The sequence below is a fragment of the Hibiscus syriacus genome, unplaced genomic scaffold, assembly GCF_006381635.1.
Source record: "Hibiscus syriacus cultivar Baekdansim isolate YM2019G1 unplaced genomic scaffold, ASM638163v2 tig00000003_pilon, whole genome shotgun sequence".
Taxonomy (NCBI): Eukaryota; Viridiplantae; Streptophyta; class Magnoliopsida; order Malvales; family Malvaceae; genus Hibiscus; species Hibiscus syriacus.
This window is the reverse complement of record NW_024061753.1, coordinates 1,809,807-1,819,684: the sequence shown is the minus strand read 5'-3', so window position 1 is coordinate 1,819,684 and position 9,878 is coordinate 1,809,807. Positions and strand designations below refer to the sequence as shown.

Sequence of the window (9,878 nt, the reverse complement as noted above, 5' to 3'; positions counted from 1 at the left end):
TGGAAGCTTTTGCAGAAAATTGAAAGAATTGCACAGAAAAATTTGTCTTTCTTTTGAGGAAAAAGAGTAACCATACAAACCCTTAAGAATTATACCCCAAATTCTTGAGAACACTCTCTCTCAAAGAGAACAATACAAATTTGCAAACTTACAAGGAAATCCTCACAAGGTAGATTGTTTGCACAATTCTAGAACAAAGAAAAGAACACTAAAAAATGAATACAATTGAGTACAAGAAGTGTTCTTGAAAGCAAAATGAATATTGAATGAAAAATAGGCTTGAAATGCACAAACTTGAGGTTTGATGCTTTCTCTTTGATTCTCTCTTGATTATAGTTGCTTGTTGTTTCTTGTTGTTGATCAATGGCTTCTAAGCTTGTTTAAATACACCTTCAATTGATTCTGAATGTTAGGGATGATTAGTGGAGTCAATAGAGCCGTTTAAATGTGAAAACAAATAATATTAGTGGTTGGGAGCGTCTCATGCATCGATGCATACCCTAGGTGCATCGGTCCATCAGTGTAAAATTCAAATATTTTGACCGTTGGACTCTCAGTGCATCGGTGCACTAAGAGTGCATCGATGCATAAAATGCATTCGATTTTTTGAAAAAGCCTGAGTGCATCAAGAAATTAATTGATGCATCGATGCATGGATTGGTGCATGCCCTTGAAAAATTGATTTAAGGCTTGATTTTGGTTCAAAATACTTTGTGAAAATTGTTTCAAAAATAGTTTAAGTACAAATCACAATTTTACACATTTAATAAGGATTAAATTTGATCTTGAAAGACTTGGAGTAATAATTTGATATCCGATTAATTAATTCGAATATACCTTAGAAAATCAATTGTAAAATCTTAAAATTCATTTAACTTAATTTGTTATATCGAAATATCAAAATGTTTTCAACACTACCGGACACAATTACATATAATACCCTTTGGGCTAAGACCGCAGTTGATTTTTATATACATAAGCGAAGCAAGGGGTGTTATTCTGACATATGCAAACTCGACGATGTTATTCATTTGTTTCTTGATCGGTCTTGGTGGGGTATTTTATTAGGGGTTGAAGATAATGGCTATCTCGAAGGGGTGGTAAGTCTTATATTCTTTTTATATTGCATTTTGATTAAGTTTTTTTAAATTTATTAATAAATTCACTAATATATGTATTTTTTTATAAAACAACATATTGATGCATGAGTGTCACGTCTTCTAATAATAAGGAAATTGAAGAAAATAAAAAATACTCGATGGACTATTATGCTGATGTCTTTCCACATAGCTCACTTGAAGGATCCGAGAGATGCTTCATATATGTTGGGTAATGGAAAAGCTAAACTTTATCTTGCGTGGTAAGAGGTCGATAAGGTTAGTATTTATTTTTTGAATATTTTAAAGGTGTTTATCCCTGTTTTGGAACATCTTTTATTTGATGTGTGCAATTATTTATGATTACAGGTGTTTATCCCTGTTTTGGAACGTCGTCATTAGCTTTTCCTCGAGATTCAGCTCCCATCCCTGAAGACAATAGTATATGACAGCATGTTAAATTGCATACCATTATCTGATTTGAGAGATATTATTTGTAAGGGATGGAGCGCTCATTTGGCGAAATACTTGAATGCAATTGATTATTGGACTAATTCTGGAAACAAGAAGCCAAAAAAGTTCAAAGTTACAATGATCAGAGACGAGACCGCGCCACAACAAATGGAGGGAGCCAGAGGGGATTGTGGTCCTCTCGTATGCATGTGCTTGGAACGTTTGGCGATAGGAAGTAAACAGTTTCTACCTCCCACAGATAGAGATAGAGGTGCAGTAGGCTTGTGGTTTCGGTATTTTATGGCTAGAGAAATATATGCGAGACGCTGATCCGCATGATGAAAGTGTGCATAAACAATTGGTAAGTTTGAGAAAGTGTTGTTAACATATATACTCTTTGTTGGTTTGAAAATGTTTGGTTAAGTACCTAGAATTCAATAATTTTTTGTTTGTTGGTTTTAGATGTGTAGAAAGTGTTGTTTGAGCAAATGTTTGGTTTCTGCAGGTTAATCCTGAAGTGAGCTACGTGAAATTGATGTATTTGTGCATAAAAACTATCTAGGGTACATTTTTTTGCTTGTTTAATTGAATTTTACATTGATTTATAAATGTTGATTTGTTTAATTGATGAGGAAATAATAATTATTTTTTACTTGTTTAATTGATTTGTAAAAGTTGATTTGTTTAATTGATATGTAAATAAGAATTATTTTTTTTCTTGTTTAATTGATTTGTAAAAGTTTATTGTTGTTTATTCAATATGCATTATGATAAAGGCAAAAAAAACCTGTTAAAAGTACACTTTCGCGTCGCGTTGCGATTTTCGGTTTGCGATTTCGCGTTTTGAATTTGACTTTCGCAACAATCGCAACGCGATAATCACATTGCGAATTTGACTTTCGCATCAATCACAACAAAAAAATCGCAATGTGAATTTGATAAGTGATAACAACTAAACATATCATAGCAATGTTCAAACTCAAGTTACTAATGAATGTCTAACTGAAAATGTATGTATTCACACATAAAATACACATAATACAACGTTTGCGTTTAAAAATCACCTAAGTTAATAAGTCCCAAAAGGTGAAGCCGGTTGTGATTGAGATTTTGATTGCAATTTTGATTTCCTTTTTCTTGGCACCATATGAGCTTTGGATTTTGATGATGATCCATATTTTGGTAGAGGAAAAGATAATTGTGATGGCATTGGTGATCCACATGTCAACCTTATATGACCACTTTCCTTGCATCGACTACATGTCGATATCCTCTTCTCTTCACCCTTATACGGTATACGATCGTGATTTTTTTGTTGGTCAGGTAGCCTGCTATCCATGACTGGTGGCAAAACTGTTTGTAAGTCATCTAGTATGTCCCACTCAGAAGGATGTGGAATAGGGTAGACAATCTCGGCATAAGTCTGTCGATATACTTCTGTAGTGTAGCAATCCATAGTGTATGCGCTTGAATCATCTTGGTTTATATGAAGAGCAACTTTTATAACATGGCCACACGGATAACCAGATGTTTGCCATTTCATACAACTACACGTCTTTGTATTTAGATCGACAAGCCCATTTAAGTTATTATTCAATACTTCAAACAAAGTGTTTGAACATGGTTCAACTCTCCATGACGATAACTTCACAACACGTTTCATTATCTCTTTTTCAGTCCATGGTGTAACACGACGTTCCAATGTTCCTGTAAATTTAAATAAATAATACTTAGTAAAATATATGATAAGTTACGAATTTAAAGAAATAATACCTGCATGGTTTCTTTTCTTGTAGTACCACTGTTTAATAGAGGCTCGAAAAAACTCCATTAACATAGTAATGGGTAATTTCTGGGAATGACGACTTAGAGCGTTGATTGATTCTGCACTATTAGACATCATGAAACCATATATTGCTCCAAGTTGATGTACTATTGACCATCTTTCAAACCCGACATCTTCTAGTGTTTGAGCACATTAAGGCAAAACACGTCTTAAACAATTTATATGCATATTAATATCCACTTCCCGATAAGCTTTTACAGCCTTCCAGTATGTCCATTTGTGATTTTTATACCAGTAGACCTTGATTTTAGATTTCTGTACAAATGAACAGCACAAAGTCCATGAAAAGCATCTGGGAAACACCTTCTAACAGTATTGTCAATTGAGTTTGCCCTATCGGATATGATTGTCAGATTGCTAATAGGACCTATGTAATCCCTAATATGCCCCATAAACTATGACCATGAATCAGAGGTTTCAGATTTGCCAACCCCGTAAGCTATTGACAGTATCCCATTGTTAGCATCCATGGCTACTGCTAATAAGTTTACTCTAAAGTATCGACCTTTCAAATGTGCTCCATCAACTATAATAACTGGGCGCATGCAAGTAATAAACGAACGAATCTACAAAATAATATACACAAGACATATAATCATTTAAATGTGAAATGCATGTAACTAACAAAAATGTGTCAACAAAATTATATTGATTTACTAACCGCAACACCAATGGCGATAAACAGAAACTCAAAGCATCCATCAGTATCAGTTTTGATATGAGTTACTGACCCAGGATTTTTCAGCTTTAAATTGTGACAATAAGCCGGCAGTTGGGCAAACGATGCTTCTGGAGACCCCCTCAACAATTCCAAGGCATAACATTTGGCTCTCCAAGCTTGAGAATATGAGATACTAATCTTGAACCGAGCATTCATGTCAGTCATAATTTCATGTCCCCTATATACTCTGCCATTCAAAAATATTAACTCAGCCAAAAAACAACCCAACACCTTTTTGTTTGTCTGTCTATGGTGAGGAAAAACTTGGGTTCTTGAACATGTATGTTTATCAATAAAAGTCCTAACTTGAAACATTTCGTAATATTTTATCATCTTTGCAATCATATGCCACGTACAGTTTTTGTCAATCATACACTTTGTTTCGAAACGATCTTTGCTTGATTTGTTAACTTTTAGTTGATAGCCATCTTCCACACATTTCGTATACAAAGTTATCTTCAAGTCTTCCTTTGTATCGAAACAATCATCTTTCTTGATACGAATAACTTTTGTGTAACAATCAACTATTATCTTTACCAACTCTTCTTCCGGTATCTGAAGTAATTCTGGCATATTCTAGTTATACTCATGTGGCATTTTCTTCTTTTTCTTCTTCAAGGTTATATGAATTACATAATGGATGTTCAACATGTTCATTCATAGTCGTAACTTCCTCCTCATTATCATCAACAACATCTTCCTCGGCAGCGGCTATTTCATCATCAAAATTCGGGTATTGACCAATATCAAAATAATTACACGCAAGGTTTGTTTCTTCTTCTGAAACATCATCAAAATCCGAGTATTGACAAAGATCAAAGTCCGGGTATTGACCAAGATCAAATTTCTAATACTTACTAGTACTCAAAATTTTTTCTGTTGGCTCATAATCGTCTAACTGGTCAATACGAAAATCGAAATTTGGTGCTGAAAGTTGATTGAGATTTGGATTAGGAAAAGGTTGTGGATTTTGAGATTGTGTTTGGTATTGGAAATGTGGTGAAACAAAATTTTCTTGGTGATGAAATTGTGGTGGAACCATTAAATTTTGAGGTTGATAACAAATATTGTACATTGTGAGCACCATAAACTGGGGTTGAAGAACTTAGTTGATTACTACCCGCTACAGACCCAACTTCACTACTTCTAGGTTCAACAACATACAATGTAACATCATCTTCTTGCGAAACACTAATGTAAGCAATGAATCGTTCAACATCTTCATTGTCGGTTAACAAATAAACTTTACCTTTTCTCTGATAAGATAGCCGAAATCCACTTAGAGGCTCTAAATTCAATTTCTTTGCAACACGTAACATTAGAGTTTCATAAGTTAACTTTTTTAATGACAGTTTTAGTTGAAGATTCATGGGTAAAGGCACATATTGTAAAACACCATGAACATTCTCACATGACCCTCCAAAACACAAATATATCCAAACATGATCAACATTAGATGATTTCATTCTACAAATTGTAAATTAATTTACTAAACAAACGAGCTATAAACTACATATCATCACTAACTTAGAGAAAAACATACCTTTATTAAGTTGATAGTTGATAATTTGGGAGAGAAATCATTGAAAAATTATATATAAATAAAATTATGTAAAAAAAATTAGAGATGGAGAAGGATGTCGTTGGATATAGGAATGAATGTCGCCGGAGAGAGTGATAGATGGAGATGAAATGAGTTGCAATTTAGGGATTTAGGTTATGAGTTGCTGCTGCTGCGTAGTTATATACCCAAAAGATTTGTGTTGCGAAACTAAAACCTATTGTGAAATTAAATTTGTGTTGCGAATTCGAAAATCGAGTTGCGAATTTGAAATTTAGTTGCGAATTTGAAATTCAGTTGCGAAATTGGCAAAAGCGTTGCGAATTTGACTTCTTTGTTACGAATTTAAAAAAATCGCAATGTAATTCACATATTCGCGTTGCGAATTTGGAAACTGGGTTGCGAAATTTGAGTTCGCGTTGCGAATTTGAGTTCGCGTTGTGAATTTGTTGGTCATTTTCGCAAATTCAAAAAAAGTTAGTTAAAATCGTATATTATATGACATTTTCGGTCACTGATGTTATTTTCTCTATTATTATATGATAACATATCATTATCATTTTTAATTTAATAACGGCATGTGACCAAAATGAAATCAAAACTTTACTTCAAATCATTAAATCTAAAAACTTAAATATAGAAACGTATTTGAATTTATTGAAAAAAAATTCGAATATTGATATTGAAATAATTTTGTGTAATTTGGGGAGAACTGTTTTTGCACCTGAAGCAAGCTGTCTCATGTAATGGAAAACTGGTATTCATTGCTGACCAGCATTAGCAGCAGTCGTACGATCCTTTTTCTTGTTCTTCCAGAACTCGTCTTTCTTGGTCTTCCTTTTGGCTTTCACCATCCCCATTTTACTGTTAATTATACCCATTATGGCACTCTTATCCCTCTTGTTCTGTTTTGCAGCTTTCACATCCAATATCGATCTCAGCTTTTCATACGACTTCACATCCGGAACTTGCCCGTTTTCACCATCTGCTTGTGATAATAGAATGCCCTCTTGAAATCCCGAACACGAACTAAGGCGTAGATCATCGTCGAATACGTGGCGGAATCCGGTTTTAAATCAAGAACCGCAATTTCTTTCAACAACTGCGGCAATTTGTGGTGTTGGACTCCCCTTGCATACGCATTCATCAGCATGTTATATGTCATCTGTGTTTGTTGCAAGCCAATCTTCCCGAACTTGGAAATAACATCCCTTGCTTCGATATATTGACCTTGTTTAGCAAATCCGTCGAGAAGAATGTTGAAGGTAACCCGAGTGCCTTCTATTTTTTCTTTGATCATCAGCTTCCATACTTTCATCAACCCTCGACTGTCGCCTGAACACCTGAATGCATCCAATAGAGCAGTTTAGGTTTTGGTGGAAGGCTTAATTCCTTCTCTCTGCATATCCTCGAATGCGGTATAAGCTTTCTCGTGCCAACCACTAATGGAGTAGGCATGGATAAGCGATGTATACGAATGTGAAGTTGGTTTTAGACCGACTTTCTTCATCCTCAAGAATGCATCAGCTGCCCGGTCACTCATCTTCTTCTGCCTCCCATATGCACCGATCAGGCAAGTGTATGATTTCACATCCGGTTTCAACCCCATATCCTGCATTTGCACCAGCAGTTCCTCGACAATTCCGGCTATACGCATCCATAAGTATGTTAAAAGTAGCAGAAGTTGGCTTAAGGCCTTTCGTTTTCATCTCAGCGTAAAGACCTTCGACTTCCTCGATTTGATTCAATTTACCATATGCATCCATCAAAGTGTTGTACACTACGGTATTCGAATGAACACCTTTCTTCTCCATTTCAGATTGGATAATAAGAGCTTCATTCTTCAACCCTTCATCGCAAAACGAATTTATTATCGACCCCAGAACTTCAACACTCCATTTAACTCTTTTTCGATTCATTCACTCCAAGAACTCCCATGAATCCTTCGCGGTACCCCCGGTTTTTCTTATAGCTGTGATCATCATCGAGCAAGTAACATGATCCGGTTCGACATTGTTCGATTCCATGGCGGCATACACTTCCCTAGCATCACGATACCTGTACAAGTTGTAATGATATATATATAGCAAAGAATTGTTATCACCAAGGAATTGAAATTCATCTAAAGATCTAAAAAATGTTACCTTTTGGAGCTTAAAAGGCCAGAAATGGCGGCATTATAAACATGAATATCTCTGAAACCCTTACTCTGAGGCAAATTCCTAAACAAAACCATCAATTTATCACCCAATCCCGATCTCCCCAATACCGGGAAGATGATCGAACAAGCTCGAGGAGTAACGAGGGACGGCTCCTGCAAATGCATCCATTCAAAGAAATACAAGCAACCCAAAACGAGACCTTCGTTACCCATCACTGACAGCACTTGCAAGCACTCTTTTTGACTCAGTTAATTTCAAGTTCGAGTTCTTGTTCTTCATGTTCCTGAAGAAAAGGGAGGAAAATAGGGGATGAAGAGTGAGAAGTAGGAGGAGGAGAAGGAAGATTTGCAAAGACGGTGAAGGAAGGAAAGGATTTAGAGGTTGGTACAATTGAAAAAGGTATTCGATTGTGATTAATAAGGAAGCGTCGGTGGCAAATTTAGGGGGGTGTAGAACACAAGCTTAACCGAGTCATCGCCATGGCTGAAACGTTTTCTTTTTCTCTTTCTTTTACGCTGATATTTCAGATTTTGAGCTTATTATATAAAGGCTCAATGCCCAAATAGTTGCTCAAATTATACATTTTGTGCCTAGTAATTGCCTATAATTTTTTCAATCCATATAGGTGTTACAAACGTTAGTTTTTTAGGTGCTCAACGATGTTAGTTTTTTCGTTAGGTGACACGTGTCACAATCTGATAATTTTGAAATAAAAAAGATTATACATTTTTTTAAAAAAACACATAAATTTTAAAATAACCCCTAAACTTTGAAAATTTTCATTTCAACCTCTAAACTCATTCCGACCGCCGTCCTTTATTGTCGAAGAAGCTCCACCTGACCTTCCCTTCCCCCCTTTGACCAAAACTCCTATGAAATCATGATCGATGATCGATCGATGAAAAATCGACGTTTTATACCCCCCACGAACCCTATGATGAAAATCATGATCTCATGATATTCTGACGGAGAATCGATGACAACTACGACGACATATAACTAGGATGATGGCAAGGACTACGTCGACGTTATGGTCGTGGTCGGAGAGGGCACCAGCAGTAGGTTAGTATTAGGATTTGGGGATTTTAGGGATTTTGAGGCTTTTTTGTAATTTAAAAGAAGTTAAAGAATACTTAAAAAGATAAATTTCAAAATTATCAGATTGTGACACGGGTCACTTAATGAGGAAAACTAAAGTCGTTGACGGCCCGAACACCTAAAAGGATAATGTTTGTAACGTTAGATACCTGGATCGGCCAAAAAAATAATGTAGTTACCTATTTAGCACAAAAGATATAGTTTGGACACTTATTTGAACATTAAGCCTTATATGAAATAGTGAGACTACTGTAGAATATAACTATTAAAAAATAGTTTAAAACTTAAAAAAAAAATTTGAAAAATGAAATATATTTAAATACCAATAGTGTCGAGGATTACATCATTTTTTAATACACTCCGATTCGTCAAAAATAAAACCACATTGGACTGATCCTTGGTAAGGCCCAATGTGCCACAGAATATGCCACCCGATTAGCTTCTCGGTGTACATAATTCACCATAAGTCTCGGGGATCTGGCAAGAAGCGAACGTGCCTCATTTAGCATCAATCCTACAAACGAGATGTACTTTGTGTGTTGGCCAAGCGATTAACGATTGAAATAACATCCCTTTCAATGATCGCCGCGTCCCAACCATTTTCAATAGCCATGGGAATTCCTTCCGTGAAGCCCAATGCCTCAATTGATTCAGCTGTGTGCGTACCAGCCACCTCGCATGTGACCATTCCATGGTGGTCCCTTGCGATCACTCATATGGCAGCTTCACCGGTGTTGGGAAGAAAAGCCTCATGGACATTGATTTTCATGAAACCAGTTAAAGGCGTTGTCCACTGCTTACATGGTCTTGTTCTAGTCTTGTTGTTGGTGGGAACAAAACTGTTGACCTCTTTAAACTCATTTCCAAAAATCCATGCCGAGTTAACATCATCTCTAGCCTCTTGGATCTCTTTGTCGTGCATCCACCTTTTTCGCCTGTT

General features: G+C 35.8%; 1 pseudogene; it reads right to left on the bottom strand.

The window, feature by feature from the left end:
- Window positions 1-6,411: 6,411 nt before the first annotated feature.
- Window positions 6,412-9,626, bottom strand: LOC120217582 (annotated as a pseudogene).
- Between the last annotated feature and the right edge of the window lie 252 nt (window positions 9,627-9,878).